Source organism: Aquarana catesbeiana, linkage group LG02 (assembly GCF_042186555.1).
Source record: "Aquarana catesbeiana isolate 2022-GZ linkage group LG02, ASM4218655v1, whole genome shotgun sequence".
NCBI lineage: Eukaryota > Metazoa > Chordata > Amphibia > Anura > Ranidae > Aquarana > Aquarana catesbeiana.
This window is the reverse complement of record NC_133325.1, coordinates 405491035-405513866: the sequence shown is the minus strand read 5'-3', so window position 1 is coordinate 405513866 and position 22832 is coordinate 405491035.

Here is a 22832-nt window from a genome sequence, read left to right as displayed (position 1 = left end):
GGGAGCCAGCCTCCATATTATATATTTGGAGTCTGGGAAGCATATGTCTCCTGGTATGAAACCAGGGGTTGCACCCCAGGAAATAGATCAAAGGTAGAATCTATGACTTTCTGCAGATGGGGTGAGAAATAAAGCTGGCCTTGAGTCCTTTCTAAGCACAGGTCTCGGCCTTATCGGTATTATTTCAATGACCACTTGTGTTGCTTTCTTTGGTTCGTAACTTTATTCAGGGCGTAACACGGCTTAATCCCCGGTTAGGTCACCCCTGAACCTTTGGGACTTGAATTTAGTTTTTGGCGGCATTACAAAACAGCCTTTTTTTGGACCGATACAACATATTCTCTTGGTCCTTTTTTGACAAGGAAACTATTTTTTCTGGTAACCATATCTGCTGCAAGAAGGGTATCAGAATTGGCTGCTTTTTCTTGTAAAGAGCCATATTATTGTTCACAAGGATAAGGTGGTATGGCGTCCTCATCCTAACTTTTTACCGAAGGTAGTATCAGGTTTTTATCTAAACCAGGATATTGTTTTATCCTCATTTTTTCCAGAACCCTGTTCTGTGGAAGAAAGATCACTACATTCTCTTGATGTGGTGAGAGCAGTCTACTTAAAAGACGACTGCTGAGATTCGGAAAACGGATGTTTTGTTCGTATTGCCTGAAGGTCCTAAAAGAGGACAGGCAGCATGAAAATCTATTATTTTAAATGGATTTGACAAGTAATCCTTCTAGCTTATGGTTAAAAGAGGTCGTTTCTACCCTCTCAAATCAAAACGCACTCCTCTAGGGCTGTTAGTGCTTCGTGGGCAGTGCATCACCAAGCCTCCGTGGCTCAAATCTGCAAGGCCGCAACTTGGTCTTCAGTCCATACATTTACCAGATTCTATCAGGTGGATGTAAAAAGACAGGATGTCGCCTTTGGGCGCAGTGTACTGCAGGCAGCAGTATAAGTCCTCTGATCTCATGGTGCCCTACTTTTGTTGTCTCCCTCCCCTCAGTTGGTATTGCTCTGGGACATCCCACATAGTAATTACTATGGCTCTGTGTCCCGTGATGTACAATTAAAGAAAATAGGATTTTTATAACAGCTTACCTGTAAAATCTTTTTCTTTTGAAGTACATCACGGGACATAGAGGTCCCGCCCCTCTTTCTAGTATACACGTGTATTGCTTTGCTACAAAACTGAGATGCTCCCGGTATGGGGGGGGGGGTTCTATAGGGAGACAACTTCCTGTTTAGGGTGTGCCAGTGTCCAGAACCTGAAGGTGGACTATAACCCACATAGTAATTACTATGGCTCTGTGTCCCCTGATGTACTTCAAAAGAAAAGGATTTTACAGGTAAGCTGTTATAAAAATCCTATTTTTTCCATATTATTATACAGGATTTATATAGCGCCAACAGTTTACGCAGTGCTTTACATGAGGGCAGACAGTACAAGTAAAATACAATTCAATACAGGAGGAATCAGAGGGCCCTGCTCGTTAGAGCTTACAATCTAGGAGGGAGGGTCAAGTTATACAAAAGGGTAATAGCTATGGGGGATGAGCTAATGGAGAAAATAGTGCAGTTGTTAGATGGAGGCAGGATAGGCTTCTCTGAAGAGGAAAGTTTTCAGGGCCTAAAAGTGGATAAATTTGGAGACAGTCTGATAGATTGGGGTAGGGAATTCCAGAGGATGGGCGAGGCTCGGGAGAAGTCCTGGAGGCGGATATGGGAGGAGGTGATGAGGGAGCTAGAGAGCAGGAGATCTTGGGAGGAATGGAGATGGCTTTTAGGTTGGTATTTTGAGACTAGGTTAGTGATGTAGCTGGGGGCACAGTTGTGGATGGCTTTGTAACTTATTGTTAGTATTTTGAATTTAATTCGTTGGGCGAGTGGTAGCCAATGGAGGGATTGGCAGAGGGGGGTAGCAGACACTGAGCGGTTTGTAAGGTGGATGAGTCTGGCAGCAGCATTCATGATGGACTGAAGGGGGGATAGTCTATTTAAAGGTAAGCCAATGAGGAGCGAGTTGCAGTAGTCAACATTCTGGTGTCACTTTGACTTTGGAAGTAACCGGTACGTAAAAATTGGTCTTTGGCTGTCGGAGGCGCCTTCCCACCGTAACCCTATAGAGGTACTCTTTATGAAAGCAAGAATTGGCCTTGCTATAAAAAATTGCAATAATATGCACCTGTCAAACAGGTGCTGAAAAATTGGTCTTTGGGTGTTAATTGTGCCCATGAAACCTATACCAAAAACATTCTTCCAGATAAAATTATTAAACACCCTCAAAGCTAGGCAAGTCCTGCAGAGATTCCACATCCCAAAAAGATTTAATCAGTGATATCGGCATCAGGGGCTTCATAGCTGGTAATCCAGGACTGATTCATTTTTATAAAAGTCAAACGGTCCACGGAGTCTGTGGACAAATGCGTTCTATGATCAGCAACGAAACCTTCTGCAGCACTGAATGCCGTTCTGAAAGCACGCTGGATGCAGGGCAGCCCAACAACTCAATAGCATACTGGGCAAGTTCTGGCCAGTGGCCTATTCGCATGACCCATTAAGTCAGTGGATCGTCAGCTGGAAAGCTATCCATCTCTGTTTTGGCCCCAAGGTAATCGTCCACCATGTGATGCAGACGCTGCTGATGGGATGTGGAAGCTGACAGCCCTGGGCGGCGAAGACTAAAAATATTCTGAAATGCCTCACTTAGGCAGACGCCTTCTCCAAAGCTCCGCTCTTGACCAACAGAAGACTCAAAACTACGTTTTCCACGACACTGTAAGCTACTGGAGTCAAGAAAAATGTTCAATAAAATCCTCTTTACCGTGTCCTCAGGAGATTTTATCTTCTGCTCTCTGGAGACAGGATGAGTTCTGAGACCTTCCCCTTATAATGGTGGTCAAGGAGGGTTTCCGACCAGTAATCATCCTTCTCCTTTATGCCACGTATTCTTGGGTCCATTCGCAGGCTTTGAAGCATGAGGTTGCCCATGCGCCTCAAATTTGCCAAGGCTTGAGAAGCAGAATCCTCGGGGGTCACTCAGGATGACAGCATCTGCAACTTCCTCCTCCAAACCACGTACTACTCCCAAGGGTCCTGGGGTTGGAAAGCCATCGCTTACAGATTGATGCATGTCTTCCTCTTCTTTGAATCCTTTGAAAGTGCCAGAATCCATCCGACTAGTCTAGGTCTGTAGATCCAACTTGAATCAGCCTCCAGCCTGAGGGACCTCTTTTTCCCCCTCCCACCCCCTCTTCTTCTGGACCTCTTGTCCGCCGCTCTCGGTTCTACTCTTATATCTCTTCCTCCTTCCCCCTCTGTTGTTGTACATGTGTTCTTTTCTCCCTTCTTCCCCTTTTTTTTTTTTTTCTTCACTCCTCCTTCCTCCCTTCTCATGCTTGTTTGTCTCCCCCTATCCTGTTTTGCGGATAACTCCGTTCACTTTTGTCCGCCTTAGCCCCTGGGCCTTACGGCTTGGGCATAGCGCACTCACCGGCCCTGGCCGACGGGTCAATGTCAGAACGATAAAATGCACTTAAAAATGTTCATTGTGTGCTTTTATGTAAACCTGTTTCCTATGTTTCTGTACATATCCCCTGCGTGGGAACTCATTATCTGGGGTTTTTCCCTTTTTATATTTCAATAAAAACATTGTACCAGAAAGTGCCAGAATCCTCCTCATCCTCCTCCCCTCTCTCCTCCTGTGTGTTCTGTGACATAGGGATGATGGTATCTGGATAAAGTGGGCCTTAAGCAGATAGGAAGTCCTCCTCTTCCTCCTGCTGCTATGCCTCCAGCGCCCTGTCCATAATGCCACGCAGAGTCTGCTCCAGCAGGAACACAACAGGGATAGTGTCACTGATGCATGCACTGTCACGGCTCACTATCCTCGTGGCTTCCTCAAATGGTGACAATACAGTGCATTTATCTTTAATGATCAACCATTGGCGTGGGGGAAAAAAAGCAGAGGCGGCCTGAGCCTGTCGTGCCGTACTCGTACAGGTACTTGTCGATGGCTGCATGTATAGCTGCTGCAGCATTGCCAAAGTCGAGTTCCACCTGGCGGGCATGTCACAAGTCAGGCGGTTTACGGGCAGGTAGAATTCCCGTTGAATTTCAGCCAACCGAGCACTGGCTGTGTATGACCGCCTGAAATGGCTACAGACTCTTCTGGCCAGCTTTAGCACATCTTGCAAATCTGGGCACGTATTTAGGAAATGCTGCACCACCAAATTGAGGACATGTGCCAGGCATGGCACATCTGTCAACTTTCCCTAAGGGTGGACAGGAGATTTGAGCCATTATAGCACACCACCATTCCTGGCTCCAGCTGACGTGGTGTGAACCAGCTCTAGCCTGTCCCTGCAGAGCTGCAAGAATCTCTGCTCCGGTGTGGTTCATGTCCCCTAAACACACCAGCTGAAGCACTGCATGGCACCTTTTAGCCTGACTCATGTAATAGCCCTTTGAACACTTAGGGCGTACCTGATGTTTATAGGACAATTCTGCAGTGGAAGGCATGGAGGAGGAGGTAGAGCTCACAGGTCTGGCATCATCACCATCAGCTGTATGGACACGTGGGGGCACAACAAACTGCAGCACCAAGCAGTGTCCTGCATCCTTTTGCAAGCAGCGTTACCCTGTGTGCTGTTAATGAAATATATTGTCCCTGCCCATGCTTGCTGGACCACGTGTCAGCAGTAAGGTGGATTTTACGGCTGACTGCCTTGCCTAATGATGCCAGAACATTCCTTTCCCCGTAATGGTAGAGAGATGGAACGGCCTTACGTGAAAAGTAGTAGCGACTGGGAACTTGCCATTGTGGTACAGCACATTGTGTGAATTCACGGAAGGGGGCAGAATCCACCAGGCTGAAAGGCAGAAGTTGGAGAGCCAACAGCTTTGACAAGTGTGCATTTAGACGCTGGGCATGGGGGTGGCAGGGACTGTATTTTTTTTTCCGCTGCAGCAGATGGGGCAGAGGAATTTTCTGGCTACAGTCTACAGCTGGTGGTGTGCTGCTGGCAGATGTGCTGCTAGGGCTTGGGACACCCTGTGCTATACCATCATCCCTGGTATAGCAGGGGCAGACTGAAGTGGGTAAGGAGGAGGAGGAGGGACAGATTTGTGCCCCTTGTGTGGCTTTTAGGTGCTCTTGCCAATGGGCTGAGTGGTTGGACGTTAAATGCCTTGTTAAGCATGTGGTACCCAAATGGCTGGTGTTTTTGCCACATTTGATGTGCCTGAGAAACAGTTTGCAGATAGCAACAGTGCGATCTGCTGCAGATGTGCTGAAAAAGGCCCAGACAGCTAAACTTTGGGGAGTGGACAGGGAGATAACAGCTGCAGAATGTGATGGCGTAGGATGGCTGCTCTCTACTCTTTCTTGATGTCAGCCTCCTTGGGGTTGTGCTGCCTCACCTTCAGTTTCCTCCTCTGCTCTATCTGGCACGCAAGTCGCATCAGTGACCTCATTATCTCCATCATTACCACTGGAGACAACTTGGCAACACGCTGCGGCTGGGGGAACATGAATGCCAATTTGTCTACCAGTGTTCTCCCTTTTTTTTAGGCTCATGTTCCTGTCATCCTCAACCTCAGAACCAACATCTGAATCCAGTAATGGCTGGGCATCATCAAGGAGCAAGTGGCTGACACTGTGGTCAAATAACTCAGCTGACTCCTCCGTGGCTGATGCTGGGGCTATGGCAGGAATAGATGTGGACAAGGAGGCAGGTTTATCCACTCTGGCAACTGCAGGGGACTGCACACTTATGTCTGCTTGCGTGACAGAGGATGAGGAAGGTTTAGTAAGCCAGTCCACCACCTCCCCTGCATGCTGTGGCTGGATAGCACGGGCAAACTCACTAAACAGAGGAAATGATGCCCTGCCTGTGGACTGACCACCACGTCCACCTTCGCCTGTGGACACATTTGTTGCTGGCCCTCTTATAGTGCCAAGGGAACGTCTGCCTCTCCTTGTTGTCCTCCCAGACATTGGAAGGGAGGGGGCAGTACTTATAAGCAAATGTATAGAAGAAGTGGAAATCTGTATGTAGATGCAATTTAATCAATGTAAAGTGGTGTTTGGTGCACTGCATTTGAGTACTGACACTACACAGACACACTCCACAGATACACTATAATATACTGCAATATAATGCGGCAAGCATACAGTGACGCACAGAACTATACAGCGTTAAACTGGCAGTAATGCACACAGAAGTAAATGGCATTAAACTGGCAGTAACGCACAAAACTATATGGCGTTAATTTTGCAGTAACGCACACAGGAGTATTTGGTGTTAGACTGGCAGTAACGCACAAAAAAAAAAACGATATGGCATTAAATTGGCAGTAACGCACACAAAACTATATGGCGTTAAACTGGCAGTAATGCACACAGAAGTAAATGGCATTAAACTTGCAGTAACGCACAAACGATATGGCATTAAACTGGCAGTAACGCACAAAAAACAATTTGGCGCTAAACTGGCAGTAATGCACACAGAAGTAAATGGCGTTAAACTGGCAGTAACGCAATCAAATAGACAGTGTTCAACCGTCATTACACTGAAACTATCTGAGTTGTCCCTACTCTACACTAATGTATGTATGAATGACACGGTCTCACTACACTACAGTGAAACTATCTGAGCTGTCCCTACTCTAGCTGAACACTATGCAAAGCTGAATGATGGTCATCCTCACTACACTCACACTATCCCTAGACCCATTGGCGCTGGTGAAGTTTTAGGGTGGGGGGCGCCAGACTCCACCCCTCCTTTTTGACCCCTCACACTTCTCATAAGCCCCACCCCTTATATAATCCACCCACTCTGTCCCCTGTATTCCACTAGCTTCCACCCATAGTGTCAGGAGTATTTCGCGAGAGAAAAAAAATCAATGCAATAAAAAATAAATACATTTCTACATTGCTTTAAACAAAACCATGATCTAACATCATGTGTGACAGAATCAAAGACTGCAAAAAAATTTACTATAAAACATCATACTCAAATGAAAGAAGAAGAATTTTAACCACTTAAGGACTAGCCTTGTTTTGGAATTTAGGTGGTGTTTACATGTTTAAAACAGTTTTTTTTGCTAGAAAATTACTTAGAACCCCCAAACATTATATATTGTTTTTTTTTTCTAACATCCTAGAGAATAAAATGGCGGTCATTGAAATACTTTTTTTTGCACCGTATTTGTGCAGCGGTCTTATAAGCGCACTTTTTTTGGAAAAAATTCACTTTTTTGAATAAAAAAATAAGACAACAGTAAAGTTAGCCCAATTTTTTTTTATATTGTGAAATATAATGTTACGCCAAGTAAATTCATACCCAACATGTCACGCTTCAAAATTGCACCCACTCGTGGAATGTTGTCAAACTTTTACCCTTAAAAATCTCCATAGGCGACGTTTAAAAAATTCAACAGGTTGCATGTTTTGCGCTACAGAGGAGGTCTAGGGCTAGAATTATTGCCATCGCTCTACCGGTTGCGGCGATACCTCACGTGTGTGGTTTGACCACAGTTTTCATATGCGGGCGCTACTCACGTATGCGTTCGCTTCTGTGCGCGAGCTCGTCGGGACAGGGCGCTTTAAAAATTTTTTTTTAATTTTCTTATTCATTTTACTTTATTATATTTATTTTTGCACTGTTTTTAAAAAAAAAAAAAAATTGGATCACTTTTATTCCTATTACAAGGAATGTAAACATCCCTTGTAATAGAAAAAAGCATGACAGGTCCTCTTAAATATGAGATCTGGGGTCAAAAAGTCCTCAGATCTCATATTTGGACTTTAAGACATATGGGCTGAGCTGACGTCATGACATCGCTTCCGCCCTCCTATGGTATGGAGACGGGTGGGAGCCATCTTAGCCTCACTCGTCTCCTTACCTCAGCAGTGAGAGGTCCCGATCTCCGCCGCTACCGTCGGCTCCGGTAAGCGGCGGAGGGCGCAGGAGAGCAGCGGGAGGGGGGGTGGCACCTCTCCCGCCGCCGATAACGGTGATCTCGTGGCGAACCCGCCGCAGAGACCACCATTATCGTACACAGAACCGGCTCCTGTAAAGATGGATACCTCGGTTGTGGCAGCAGCTGCTGCCGTTACCGAGATAACCATCTTCAAAGTGCCGACGTATATGTACAGGAGACGGTCGGTAAGTGGTTAAAATCAAAGTTAAAGTAATTAAATTATATCGAATTGGTTAGGAAACAAGTGGGGTTTCATAATACAAACAGCAATGTGCAAAATAATGTAGCCCATAGCAACTAATCAATAAGCGCCTTTCATTTTCCTGGTATACATTATGCATTACATATTGTAGGTGCCACTTTAAATGCCCATATATTCATTGGTAACAGTAATGTATGAGAGAGAGAGAGAGAGAGATCCCTGCACTCACCCTCAGGCTAGGTTCCCACTGCTGCGTTGTCCGAGATCGGATGTGATTCGCACCGCACTGCAAATCACATCCGATCTCTGTGTGATGCAATTTCAGCCATACAGATAGTATGGCTGAATTCGCATTGTAGTCGGACCAAACTTGTACAGGACCCTTTTTTTGGTCCGCAGCAGAATCGGATTGCATGGGTGTTCAAACCATGCGATCCGAATTACTGTCCGAGTTTCCAGATCGCACTGCGATATGCGAACTGATTTGGGGGTGTCGTTAACTTTTAACTGGCACTCCCAGCAGTTCGCATAATGCAGTGTGAACTGCCGCCGGGAGACATGCAATGCGGGAACCCGCAGTAGATTTGCAGCGTTCCTGCATCGCAGCAGTGGGAACCTAGCCTCAGGCTTTTTTCACTGCGCTTGGGCTCAGCACCATCAGCTCCACGCCCATCCGCTGCATCAGTGATTCGCTCCCCGCCTGACACAGGGTCCTGGTGTGTCCACACTCAACTCCGACTCCACAATGCCAAGTGATGCCATGGTGCCAAAAAAGCACTGCCTAGTTGTCCTCCTGGCCAAAAAAAAATAAAGGACAGGAGCCAGAGACAAATGAGTGTGGAGTGGCGTGTTTGCGGGCGCAGAGCTTGCGTCCCGAACACGCGCTGAGCAAATCAGCTTCCCAACTTGCAATCATCTGATTGCAACCTGGGAAGCTTCCCATAGACCGCTGTGTGTCCGGCACTTGGTTACTCTTAGTGACTTTTTTTTTTTCTTTTTAGAACAGCGGGGGAGGGGCGCCCTGGTGTCCCCTACGGATGGGCGGCCACTGCCTAGACCAGGCATTTGACAGTAGGCTCACAGACACCTGCGACATGATCTCCCAGCTGAGCTTATACTGTCACTCAGCCTGGAGCCACACAGCAGGCCGAGCTGAGGAAATAGCCAACCAGATTGCATCTGACAAAAGCATCCCAGGGGGTGGGTCAGCCGTCTGCCATTCAGGTTTGCAGATACAAAAGAGAAGGTGTGCCTGCGTTCCACATTCCGCGCAGTGCCTGTGAGCGGATTGTAGGTAGCGCTGCTGTGGTGATGTAGTGCCCGCTCCCAGGCAGGGATGTCATCCAACACATGAGACTGCTGCCCATTGCTGTGTCCCTCCCATAGCCTCTGCACATTCGCAGTCATCACACAGCTTCCTATTGGCACTCTATGACGGCTGTACAATAAAGCGGTCCCCAGGCAGTGCTCCGGCTGTCTGTCATATTGGTGTTTAATGGAAGGATTTCCAGTCCTCTCAGGTCCTAAGATGGAAACAATGCTCCCTGTAGTGGGCTGCCCAGGTCTGCAAGGGTTATCATAGACCTACAACAAAACAGTCTTATGTGCTGACTGCATTCCTTTTCTTTTTTTCCTTCATTTGTCCTGTGATAACTGAGCAGAGTAAACTGTATGTTACTCTGCTTCAGTTTATGAAAAGAGAGGAGCCTCTGTCTCCTCTCCATTCATCTTCAGTGCTAAGGAAAAGGACTGGGGAATCTGTGTCCTTAGTCCTTTCTCTGTCTCAAAGGGGAGATGTCAAGGGTCTGTTAAGACCCCTGATATCTCACCAAAGCCTCCAATAAATAAAAAAAGTATAAAACAAAAAACTACTGACACCACTCTCCCCTGCCCTACCAACACTGTCAACTGCCTCAACCCCCTCCCCCACAAAAAGAATTGTGAAAGAAATTTAAAACAAATTAAATTGTAAAAAAATCAATACATAAAAATAAAAAACTACTGACACCATCCACTGCCACATACCCCCCACCCCCTCCCCTTGAAGCACTGTGAAAACAGAGTTAGGTACCTGGTAACTCTTTTTCTAAGAAGTCTTCCAGGGCAGCATCCGAGAGATAGGCTCCTCCTCCCTAAAACAGGAAACACATTAGTCCACCATTATAAATTTCACACTCTTACCTGTGTGCCTCAGTTATGTTAAAGCACCGAAGGAATTCCCTGTAAGCTGCAAGCTCCCCCTCTGTACCTGGTTTTTGTTGTTTCAAGGGTGGGAACTAGTGCTGCCCTGGAAGACTTCTTAGAAAAAGAGTTACCAGGTACCTAACTCTGTTTTCTCGAATCGTCTTCCAGGGCAGCATCCGAGAGGATATATCAAGCAATACTTACTAGGGTGGGGTTAGAGACTGGAGCACTTTACGACCAAATGCTTGGTCTTGGTCAGACAGCTGGTCTATGCGGTAGTGCTTAGCGAAAGTACTGAAGCTCGACCATGTCGCTGCCCTGCAGGTCTGCTCCGGAGTTGCCCCTGCTTTCTCTGCGGCCGAGGTTGCCCAGGCTCTAGTTGAGTGCGCTCTGATTTCACTAGGTGGAGTGAGATTCTGTGCCTTATAGGTAATCTGTATGGCCATCCTTATCCATCTGCTGATGGTGCTTTTTGAAGCTTGTTTCCCTCTGTTGATTCCTGCATAGAGGATGAAGAGGGAGGTCGTTCTACGCCATTCTTTTGTTCTTTCGAGATACGCTATGAGCGTGTTCCTTACATCAAGTTTGCTGTAAATGTTTCTTTTCCTACTATCCATGGTTGTTGGAAGTGAGGGTATGACGATGTTTTGGGTTCTGTGAAATGTAGAAGAGACCTTGGGTAGAAAGGCCGGATCTGGAGAGAGAATTATCTTGTCCAGATGTATTAGACAGTATGGTTCTATTGAAGATAGAGCTTGGATCTCACTCACTCTTCTGGCGGATACTAAGGCCAGAAGGAGCGCAGTTTTTAACGTGAGGTTTTTGTCTGAGCTGTCCTCGATAGGTTCAAACGGAGGGGAAAGAAAGCCCTTAAGTACTGTGCCCATGTCCCAGGTGGGAGTTTTGTACAATTTGGCTGGTTTGGATCTTTTAAGAGCTATGAGGAATCGTCTTATCAGCGGGTCTTCCGCTAGTCTAGTATCCATGACCGAGGAAAGTGCTGCAACTTGTACTTTCAGGGTACTTGGTGATATGTTTTTGTCTGCACCATCTTGTAGGAAGTCCAAAACTATTGGAATTATCCCACCGTTGGAGATTGGTCTGTCTTCGTACCAAGAAGCAAATTTTTTCCCTTATTTTCTCATAGATGGCTCTCGTTACCGGCTTTCTGCTGTTTAAGATGGTGTTGATTACTCTGTCTGACAGGCCTTTGTTCTGGAGTTTTACCCTCTCAGTAACCAAGCCGAGAGCTTCAAGATTTTGTGGTTCGGATGGTTGACTGGGCCTTGTGACAGTAGATCCGGGCGGTCCGTCAGTGTCAGCTGAGGTTGTATGCTGAGATTTTTTAAATGACTGAACCATGCTCTCTGGGGCCAGTGTGGTGCTATTAGTATCACTGTTGTTTTCTCTGCCTTGATTTTTTGGATTACTTTTGGGATTATGGCAGTTGGAGGGAATGCATAGCACAGATGCCATTTCCAGTTTTGGTTGAAAGCATCCACCCCGCTGTTGCCATCTGTAGGGTCCAGGGAGAAAAATATCGGAGATTTTGCGTTCGCCCTGGAAGCAAATAGGTCTACTTCGGGTATTCCCCACTTCTGGGTGATTTGAGTGAAGGTTGTTTGGTTTAGCGACCATTCCGTGTGTTTTATAGTTTTCCGGCTCAGGAAATCTGCCACTGTATTGTCTGTTCCTTTTAGATGAATACCGGATATCGATCTTATGTTCACTTCTGTCCACAGTAGGATAGATTGTGTCAGTCTCATCAGTTTTTGGGATTTTGTGCCCCCTTGTCTGTTTAGGTATGCGACTGTCGTTGCGTTGTCTGATTGTATCTTTACATCCTTCCCCTGTAATGCTGGCTTGAAGGTTTTTAGCGCTTCCCCCACAGCTTTCAGCTCTCTCAAGTTTGAGGAGGCTTGTGCCCATTTGGGTGTCCATTTCCCTTGCGAGAACCGCCCTTCCATGTGGGCTCCCCATCCTAGGGCGCTTGCATCGGTGGTGATGCTGACTGGATTGACTTGAGCCCATCTGCGCCCCTCGATGACCCGAAGTGGGTTGAGCCACCAGTAGAGTGTTTGTTTGACTGTGGCGGGGACGGGAATGTATTTTTCTAGGGATGCTTGCCTGCCATCCCATTGGGACAGAATGTAGTTCTGTAAGGGTCGCATGTGAATTTGTGCCCAGGTGATGGCTGGAATGGAAGACGTCATCAGTCCTAGTACGGACATTCCGTGCCTGATCGTTGTGGAATGGTTCCTTAGCAGGGACGTAATTGCTTGTGTCATTTTTACGTCTTTTTCCTTTGTTAGGAAAATTTTTGACAGTCTGGAGTCCAGCACGTATCCCAGGTACACTACTCTCTGGCTTGGGATCATTTGCGATTTCTCTGCGTTTATTAACCATCCCAGGTTTTGCAGATAGATCATACTCTTGCGCAGGTTGTTTTCTAGGATTGCTGCTGAGTCCGCAAAGAACAGGAGGTCGTCTAAGTATGGTATTATTCCAATACCCTCCTGTCTTAGACCTTTTAGCGCTTCCGCCATTATTTTTGAGAATATTCTTGGAGCTGAGGAGATTCCGAAGGGGAGAGCTGTGTACTGTAGGTGCAGCGTAGCTGCTGGCCCCTGGATTGCGAACCTTAGAAACTTTTGGTGATCCTTCCTTATGGGGACATGTAGGTAGGCATCCTGTAAGTCTAGTGTTGCCATGAATGTCTCCTGCGGTAGGATGTTCCTAATTGAATAGATAGATTCCATTCTGAATCTCTTGTATCTTATTCCTCGGTTGAGTGGTTTGAGGTTTAGTATCAGCCTTAGTTTGCCTGATGGTTTTCTTTTTGCGAAGATGTGTGAGTAGAAGCCCTTTTGTTCCTCCTCTTGGGGAACGTGACAAATCACCTTCTGATCTAATAGTTTCTGTAGGGATTCTAGAAACACCTTTGCTTGATTGCTGTCCTTGGGTAGCATGGTCGCTAAGTATTTGGTTGGGGGGCGGTTGGAGAATTCTATTGCGTAACCGTCCGCTATGGTGCGCAGTATGAATTTGTTTTCTGTTATCTCCTCCCATTGGTGGGAGAAAGCCGCCAATCTGCCCCCCACCTGAAGGCAGTCATTGTTTTTTGTTCTTTTGGGTATTAGGCTTGAGGATGAATTCACCTTTGCCTTTCTTGTTTTGTTGACCCCAGTGCTTTTTTGCCCCTGGCTTATTGAATTTCTTGAAATGCCGAAAGGGCGCTTTCCCTTGTCTCTTCTTGGTTTGAGGGAACCCCTTATTTTTTGCTGCAGTCCTATCCAGGACTGTTTCTAGTTCGGGACCAAACAGTAGGTCTCCAGTGAATGGTATGCCACATAAACGGTTCTTGGAAGGTGCATCCCCCCCCCAGGATTTTAACCACAGGGCTCTGCGGGCCGAGTTTAGTAGTGCCGTGGTCCTAGAGGATATTCTGACAGTTTCTGCTGAAGCATCTGCCAAGAAAGCTGCCGCTCTAGTTAGTGTGGGGATGGTTTTAATTAGTTCCTCCCTGGGTGTGTCGTTCTCCAATAGATCTTGCAGCTGGGTTAGCCAGATTAGCAAGGTTCGGGCTGTGCAGGTGGAAGCAATAGCCGGATTTAGGTTTGCCGCCCCTGCTTCCCATGCCCTTCCTCCTCTGAGTCTGAACAGATACCGTCTTCTGATTCAGATTGTTCAGATTCATCTGAATCCACCTCTTGTTCTGCCTGTACCTTGTTCTCCCTTGGAATGTGTGTTCCGCTGGTAGATGGGATACTGGCCTGAGCGACACTTGCTGGCGTTTCTAATTTCTCTATAGCTGAGCGTAGTGGTGCCATGGTGCTCTGAATTTCTTTCTTAAAAGAATTGAGCAGGTCTTTCAAAAATCCCTGTGATTCTTTTGCCACCATTTTGTCTAAGCATTTCTGACACAGGGGCTTTTTCCAATCTGGGGAAAGCCTGTGGCTGCATGAGGCACATGTTTTGCCTTTAGCCTTCCTTTCCTCAGGGGTCTTTGCCTGCAAGCGAGCATAGAGAACAAAAAAACCCCGTGAGTTTAGGTGGTCAAAGGAACTGCCTGTAGATAGGCAGTAAAGAGGTTAAGACAGAGATAATTCAAGAATATTCTGGCTTACCTTGGAGCTGTCCTGATTTGCAGGATCTGCAGGGCAGGGTGGGGAAGCGTCAGACATGATCAGCCACCAGGATCCTCTGCTTAGAGGCCTTTTTATCTGCTTCCTGCATAAGCTCCGGCCCCGCCCCCGGCTGACCCCGTGCAGGTTGGTGGACACACCTGCACATGCCGCTGTATTGTAGAGTAACTGTGCTGGTAGTGAAGGGTAGCCTTGAACAAATTTGCTATTTGTATTCTGTTTTCTCTTTTTTTTTTTTTTTTTTTTTTTTAAAACTTCCCGCCCCTAGGTGTCCCTGCTCTATCTCCGCAGTAGATAGACTACGGGAAAATGGCCGCCAACCCGGAAGCGGAACTTCCTCGGCGCCATCTTGGTACACCCCCGACTTCCTGTAGCGGCCTGTGGCGGTGAGGACGCTGCTGCGCCGCCCGGAGAGCGGTGGATTCGTTTGGGGGGACAGCCGCAGCCACCAGGGACCTAATTTAGAAGGTGCAAAACCCTCCCTGCTAGACCCTCTGCTGCTGAGGTTTTCGGCGGCGGCGGCGGGGGGGGGGGCGCCCATCTATGCATGTATCCATCCCCCCTGGCGGGCTCCAGATTCTGCGGAAAGCCAGAGGGGGGTGCTTGCGGAAGCATACACAGGCCTAGCAGCGGCATGGGGTGGGGATGACAGAGTCCTCCTGCAGCCTGGGGGGATGATTGCAGACCCCTCAGTAGGGGCGAAATCTCAGGCTTTGAGCAATGTTGCCCAGTGCTGCGCCTGCTCGCCCTCCCAAAGCCCCTTGGGCTGTATGGGATGCTGCCAGGGGGTCTCCTGCAACAAGCACAGAGACAGGTGAAAATAAAATAACAAACGTTCTTGCAGCTCCTGTGGGTCCGGAGGAAACACAAACAACTGAGGCACACAGGTAAGAGTGTGAAATTTATAATGGTGGACTAATGTGTTTCCTGTTTTAGGGAGGAGGAGCCTATCTCTCGGATGCTGCCCTGGAAGACGATTCGAGAAAAAATATTGAAAAAGTGATTTAAAAAACATTTTGCCATGGTGGGGGGTGTATTTCCATCTCCCTGAAATTCGTTTTTGCAGGTTGGGATGTCTGCTAGACTGACACTAAACTAATATTCTACACTGACAATTGAAGCAAAATAGCGCAGTATAGAACACTAACAGCACTGAAGAGAGCCCTGTTCCATCTCTCTCCACGCCGAAATCACACTGAAAATGGCTGCCATTGAAAGAATATTTATACTGTGGGGCGGGAATGAGCCATAATCGAATAAAGTCATAATGACAGTGTCCAATCAAGACTGACAGTGCTCTGTGCCCCGATTGGCTGAAGCCTTCACTGCTTCAGCCAATCAGGGCTTGCAATGCAATGTTCAGCGCCGCAATGCATTGTGGTCCGTTTGGGGGGGCGAACAAGCAGTCGAACGTCCCGTTTGTTCAGATGTTCGCCGAAAATCTTAATCTTGAACTTATGCTCAGGCCGAACCGTTCGCCCATCCCTAGTAATTAGCTAATTTAAACTGGAAGCTCCAATTGGCCTAAAGTACTCCCGTGGAGATACAGTGCCAAAAAATAACTATAATCCCCTGCAGATTTTGTAAATTTGCCCACTTACAAAGAAATGGAGGGTCTATAATTTTTATAATAGGTGTATTTTAAATGATAGAGACAGAATAACAACATGCTACAAATGTTATAAACTGAGTTGCAGTTCAGTGAGTAAAATAAGTATTTGATCCCCAAGCAAAACATGATTTAGCACTTGGTAGAGAAACCCTTGTTGGCAAGCACAGAGACGTTTCTTGTAGTTGGTTACCAGGTTCGCACACCTCTCAGGAGGGAATTTGGTCCACTCTTCTTTACAGATCTTCTCTAAATCCTTAAGATCTCTTGGCTGTTGCTTGGCAACTCGAAGTTTCAGCTCCCTCCATTAATTTTCTATAGGATTAAGGTCTGGGGACTGGCTAGGCCACTCCATGACCTTAATGTGCTTTTTCTTGAGCCACTCCTTTGTTGCCTTGGCGATATGTTTTTGGTCATTGTCATGCTGGAAGACCCATTCTTGACCCATCTTCAGTGTTCTGGCTGAGGGAAGAAGGTTCTCATCTAAGATTTTACCATACATGGCCCATCTATTTTGCCCTTCAATGTGGCAAACTCAGCCTGTACCTTTAGCAGAAAAACAGCCTCAAAGCATAAGGTTTCCACCTTCGTGCTTGACTGTGGGAATGGTGTTCTTAGGGTCATAGTCAGCATTTTTCTTCCTCCAAACACGAGTCGAGTTATTTGCCAAAGAGCTCAATTTTGGTCTCATCTGACCACAGCACTTTCTCCGAATTATTTAGATGTTCTGCAAACTTCAGACAGGCCTGTACATGTGCCTTTTTGAGGAGGGGGACCTTGCAGGTGCTGCAGGATTTCAATCCTTGGCAGTGTTTTGTGTAAATGGTTTGATTGGTGGCTGTGGTCCCGACTGCCTTGAGATCGTTCACAAGCTCCTCCTGTATAGTTATATATATATATATATATATATACACATACATACATACTATACAGGAGGAGCTTGTGAACGATCTCAACGATATATATATACGATATATATTCATCCTGCCTTATGTCCTCTCCCTATTACTGCTCCTACCAACTGTTACAAAGCCTTGGTTCACACTGACTGTAGGTTAGAAACCGAGCTCAGCTGAACTCGCATTATTTCAAACCAGCAATGCAGTCCAACTTTGAGTTGCGATTTGACAGACATCTGTGTGGGTTCATGCACAGATGTCTATTCAAATCACCCCCCGAAGTCGCCAAAAGTAGTATAGGAACTACTTTTGGGAATCGGTACAGCGCCGCACCGATTCGGGCAGTGTCATTGCCGGCAATAGCATGTCAAATCGCATGCCAAATTGGCCGGATGTGAATGTAGGTTTATTCTACATCCATATAATGATAAAACCTCCAGAACTGTCCCTTCATATAAAACACACTCCCACATTACCTCCCTCACCCTCCTGCTTCTCCTAACCTCTGGTAACATATCCCTAAACCCTGGGCCTCAATCATCTGTCTTTTGCCCGATGCTCCCATCTCCCTACACCCTTTGGCAGCAGCCGCAACCCACAGAACTTAGTCTCTATTCCTCTTCTTCCCTCTGGAATGCCTGCTCTGTCTAAAAAACTAACTGCCCTCCGAGACCTCATTATCACAAATTCCTTTAACCTACTTTCCATCACCAAAACCTGGCTTCATAAATCTGACACTACTTCTCCTGGTTCCCTCTCCGATGATGGTCTTCTCTGGACTCACTCCCCCAGACTAGGACAGAAGGGAGGTGGAGTGGGAATCCTTCTAGTCCCATGCAGCACCTATTAGGTGCTTCACTCACCTCCCTCTCTGACATTCTCCTTTTTTGAGGCACATTGCATTTGTCTATTTTCTCATGTTTCTCTAAGAATTGCTGTCATCTACCGGTCCCCTGGACTGGTATCAACCTTCCTGGATGACTTCTCTGCCTGACTACCCTACTTTCTCTCTTCTGAAATCCCCACTATCATTCTCGGCAACTTCAACATTCCCGTTAATGCTAATAATACTACTACTTCTAAACCTCATCTCGTCTAACCTCATCCCAAGACCTGAAGCAATGGATACAGGCTCCTACTCACTCCAACGACAACACCTTTGACCTTGTCTTCTCCTATCTGTGCACTCCGTGCAATCTCTCCAACAATCCTCTCCCACTCTGATCACCACTTTATTAGTTTCACTCTCTCCAGGTCTTCCACTTCCTCTCCCTTCAACTGCCTAACCGTTACTGGTAGAAACTTTCGCCACCTTAACTCTTCTCTCCCTGCATTGATAAGGCTGCACTGGGGACAAGGCTGCATTAATAAGGCTGCACTGGGGACAAGGCTGCACTGACAAGGCTGCACTGGGGACAAGGCTGCACTGACAAGGCTGCACTGGGGACAAGGCTGCACTGGGGACAAGGCTGCACTGACAAGGCTGCACTGGGGACAAGGCTGCACTGACAAGGCTGCACTGGGGACAAGGCTGCACTGACAAGGCTGCACTGGGGACAAGGCTGCACTGACAAGGCTGCACTGGGGACAAGGCTGCACTGACAAGGCTGCACTGGGGACAAGGCTGCACTGACAAGGCTGCACTGGGGACAAGGCTGCATTGACAAGGCTGCACTGGGGCAAAGCTGCACTGACAAGGCTGCACTGACACTGAAAAGGCTGCAATGACACTGAAAAGGCTGCAATGACACTGAAAGGGCTGCAGATGAACACTGATGAGGCTGCATTGATGGGCATTTTAATGTAAGTTTCTTTTCCTTAAACTTCCCTCCTAAAAGTTTTTTTCCTTAAAATTCTCTCCTAAACTTGGGGTGCGTGTTATACGCCGATAAATACGGTAGATGGAATAATGGAGCTCATCCTCTCCTCGCTCCTCGCTGCTACTAACCACCTCTATGACAAAATCTCACCCTTGTCCTGCCCCAACCTAGCCACTTTTATCTACAACAGCTCACTGTCATCCTCCTTAGACAAGCTCGCTCTCCTCACTACACAGAATCAGGCCCTGACTGCTACAACCCTGGTAAACAGACAACACCAGAAGTCTCAATGCCTCCCTTGGTAAATGCTACGCCTATCAAAACTGCAAGGAGGCATGGCACTCCTGGACTTCGCTCTATGCCAAGCTGCCAGTCATTTTATAGACTGGTGTCGCCATGCCCTTTGAAACAGTGGGTATCCATTAAGCAACCTTCTTCAGATCTTCCCCTGTCACTATTCCCATTGTGCTTGAATGGGGTTCCCTTCAGCCTCAAGTCTCACCCTACCATAGGAGAAACATGGCGCATATGCACCAAAGCGTTCCAGGAAAATGTGATCTCTCCTAGTCTCTCGCCACTCTTTCCCATTTTAGGAAACCCCTCTTCCAATCTAGGTCTCTCAAACTTGGTGTTTCAGGCGTTGAAACATCAAGGATGGTTCCAGACAGAACATTTTGTGAGTACAGGCCACTGGCCTTCTAGGACACAGTTATTCTTGAACCCTGTAAAAATATAAATCAGTGTAGCCCAGCAAAAACAAACATTAAAAACAAAACAAGTGAAAAAATGTATAAATAAAATATCACTAAAAAGTCTCTGTGAATAAATTCCTCTGTAAATAGTTCTGCAGTAGATAATTCAGAAACCAGTAAAACAAACAATGTGTCAATCCTCTCTCTATCAGTTAAATTGCCTGCTCACCTCTGTGTAAAAGAAAAAAAATGCCAATATCTCCTCATATCCAGACCAGGCAGCTTCACTCCTTATCCTTTAATTACCATATTTATCGGCGTATAACACGCACTTTTTTCCCCTTAAAATCAGGGGAAAGTCGTGGGTGCGTGTTATACGCCGATCCCCGCTATCGCTATGTGAATGTCAGCGATCGCCGCCGACATTTACATAGCGAGTAGTTTCAAATATGGCGCCGCGGACTTCGGAAGGACTCGGCGGTGCTGAACGAGCGCCGCCGAAATCACAGAGCCGAGATACACATAGTCGGGTGTATTCGGCTCTTTCCGGCGCCGCTCACTGTCACGCCCAGTCCCGCCATTGGACCTGTGTTATGTCCATCATAGGGCGGGACTGGGCGGGACTGTGAGCGGCGCCGGAAAGAGTCGAGAACCCTCGGCTATGTGTATCTCGGCGGCGTTCGTTCACTTCCGCCGGCGCCGAGTCTCTCCGAACTCCGCGGCGCCATATTTAAAACTACTTCTATGTGTATGGCGGCGGCGGCAGCGGCAGGAGGCATGGACACTAGGCTGCACTGGGGACAAGGCTGCATTGATAAGGCTGCACTGGGGACAAGGCTGCATTGATAAGGCTGCACTGGGGACAAGGCTGCATTGATAAGGCTGCACTGGGGACAAGGCTGCATTAATAAGGCTGCACTGGGGACAAGGCTGCACTGACAAGGCTGCACTGGGGACAAGGCTGCACTGACAAGGCTGCATTGATAAGGCTGCACTGGGGACAAGGCTGCATTGATAAGGCTGCACTGGGGACAAGGCTGCATTGATAAGGCTGCACTGGGGACAAGGCTGCATTGATAAGGCTGCACTGGGGACAAGGCTGCATTGATAAGGCTGCACTGGGGACAAGGCTGCATTGATAAGGCTGCACTGGGGACAAGGCTGCATTGATAAGGCTGCACTGGGGACAAGGCTGCATTAATAAGGCTGCACTGGGGACAAGGCTGCACTGACAAGGCTGCACTGGGGACAAGGCTGCACTGACAAGGCTGCACTGGGGACAAGGCTGCATTGACAAGGCTGCACTGGGGACAAGGCTGCATTGACAAGGCTGCACTGACACTGAAAAGGCTGCAATGACACTGAAAAGGCTGCAATGACACTGAAAGGGCTGCAGATGAACACTGATGAGGCTGCATTGATGGGCATTTTAATGTAAGTTTCTTTTCCTTAAACTTCCCTCCTAAAAGTTTTTTTCCTTAAAATTCTCTCCTAAACTTGGGGTGCGTGTTATACGCCGGCGCGTGTTATACGCCGATAAATACGGTAGATGGAATAATGGAGCTCATCCTCTCCTCGCTCCATATGGAAAAAAGAAGCAGCAGGCTGGTGTCTCACCAAAAACAATGGCTGCAATCCTTATCTTACGTATCTGATGCTCACAACTCTCATCGGATCATATAAAAAGCAAACTGTGTTCTGCATAGGTATATTTATTATAACATGCATATAGTACAATACAGCTCACCACCTTGCCGGGTGAGACTCAGATGAGCGTCATTACGCTCCAATCCTCCCCTACATGCGTATCGCCAAATGATAGGCTTCCTCGGCAGGCCTATTCTTGAACCCTGCCCTCTCCAATCTTTCCTTCTGGAATAAAGCTAAAGCGTTCACATTATCTGGCATCCTTACCAACAGCGTCTCCTTTCACCTGCCATCTCACACCATTTGAACAACTCTGTGATGATAGGACTCCTTTACAGGGTGCAGTCTTATTGACATATTGTCTACTCATCTTTTCTGCAGAGGAGTTCAAACTGCCATACATCAAATGGGAGAAAGTACTGTGCATCACCCTCTCTAGTAAACAGATTGAGAGGATACTCCTCTTCACTTATAAAACAGCCATATGCTCCAGATACCACGAGTCAGGAGTCAAAATCTTGACAAGATAGTACTAAACTCCCAGTCGGATTCAAAGGATTGTTCACACACTGTACAGAGACATGCTGGAGATGAGGAGAAGCGATTGGGGATATGCTCCATGTCTTCTGGACATGTAGTAAGCCTCATGGCTTCTGTGCGGAAGGCCACCACATAATCCAGAAATGTACAAACTATGCGATCACCTGGAACTCTTCTTGCTAAACCACCACAAAATCTCTGGTAAGATCTATAGATGCTCTATTGTTCCACTCCTGGTAAGCACTGCAATTTTCTGGAAACAACAAGCACCTTCAATCGTTGTATACCTAGCAAAAATTAGGGAAATCAACAAGATGGAGGGCCTGATTGCAATGGAGAATGAATGGATGGATTTGTATAGCGCTACAATGCGAACTGAATCACCCCAAGGCGCCTGAGAAGGTCAACCTGAGACATCCCTAAAAAAAAAAAATAAAAAAAAGTGCTACTGGCATAATTTCATATACTCCTCTGCCTATACAGCCTTACTAAACTCAGTTTTCCAGTAATATTAGCAGAACATTGAGTGGCCTTATGGGGACCTGGAGTTAAGAGAACCGGGTATCCCCCCCCCCCCTTTTTTTGTTCACAGCAGTACTTGGGCCAGCCACTCTTCATGTGGGGGTCTACCCACCAATGAACCCAAGTTCACATTACACCTCCCATCCTCAGAAGTGTTTGAATGATCTTGTATTTGCCAAAGTTATGTATGACCCCTGTACTGTGACGTATTGATAAAAAACATTTAAAAATGTTAGTGTTTGGTTTATGGGGCATGGTGAAAGCAAGACCAGCGCTAAGAAAAATACAGAGGATGCCATTGCCGAACTTCCCTTCTGAAGCTGCTAGTTGTCTGGTTGTGAAGCTGACCGTATGGCTTCAATACTTTCCCAGTCACTGACACGGAGCAAGGATAAAAATAAGGATTGTTGACTTCATTGGTTTCATGAATGTTCCAGGTAGTCTAACATACATGGGTTAGTAGTTACTAACATTGTGCTAACATGGATTGTCAGCTTATTTACCAAGAAAATTAAATTTAGGTTTCATGCACATAGCTGTGCAAGGGGCCGTGCAGTGTGCAGAGCCCTTCTAATCACTTTCCCAGGACCTG